Here is a 1,208-nt window from a genome sequence, read left to right on the forward strand (position 1 = left end):
GCATTCATTGTCAGAGAGGACCTTGCTAATTCCATCATGAAGTACAATGCTATCTGTGATCACATTATATCTTCATGGATTGCCTTCAAGGAAATCCAATCAATATAACTATTATTCAACTTTATGCACCAACCACAAAAGCTAGTGATGCAGAAACTGAAGAATTATACTGACAACTTCAGTTGGAAATTGATCAAACATGCAATAAAGATGCATTGATAGTTATTGGTGATTGGAATGCAGAAGTTGGGAACAAAGAGGAATGAAAAATAGTTGGAAAATACGGACTTGGTGATAGACATGAAACTGGAGATTACATGATATAATTTTTCAAAACCAACAACTTGCTTATAACTTTTTCACAACACAAAGGGAAACTATATATGCAGACTTCCCCAAATGGAATATACAGAAATCACATTGACTACATGTGTGGGGAGACACGTGGAGAAGCTCAATAACATCAGCTAAAAGCAGACCAGGGGCCAACTGTGGAGCAGACCATCAATTGCTCATATGTAAGTTCAGGATAAAGCTGAAGAAAATTAAAACAAATCCGGAAGAATCAAAACACAACCTTAAGTCTATCCCACTTGAATTTCAAGAACATCTCAATACAGATGCGATGCATTGAACAAATGATAGAAGAACTGATGCGCTGTGGGAGAACATAAAGACATCACGAAGAAAGCAAAAGGTCGTTAAAAAGACAAGAAAGAAAGAAAATATTGAAGTGATGCCAGAAAAGACTCTCAAATTTGCTCTTAATTGTAGAGGAGCTAAAACAAATGGAAGAAAGCATGAAGTCAAGGAACTGAATCGAAATTTTCAAAGAGCACCTCAAAAATACAACACCAAATATCATGAAACGTGCAAGGACCTAGAATTAGAAAAACAAAAGGGACGAACACTCCCATCATAACTTGTATGTCTGAGTATTTTAGAGAAACAAATTCACAGAATGTCATGTATAAGAGAGAGTTTTATATAAAAGGTAAGTGCACATGAAGAAAACATCCCAACCCAGTGCTGCCTAAGCCCACAATTCCAACACTAGCCCATATGTCCAACACCAATCCACAAAGTCCTCCTCTATCTCACAAAACACACACTATGACGCTGACTGCAGGAGGAAAGCCGAATCAGTGAATGTGTAAGCATCTCAGCACTGGCAGGGATCTCCACACGGCTGCTCCAGCACCCAGGGC

The sequence above is a fragment of the Echinops telfairi genome, unplaced genomic scaffold (assembly GCF_000313985.2).
Source record: "Echinops telfairi isolate 266 unplaced genomic scaffold, ASM31398v2 ScPeMD7_9;HRSCAF=40, whole genome shotgun sequence".
Taxonomy (NCBI): domain Eukaryota; kingdom Metazoa; phylum Chordata; class Mammalia; order Afrosoricida; family Tenrecidae; genus Echinops; species Echinops telfairi.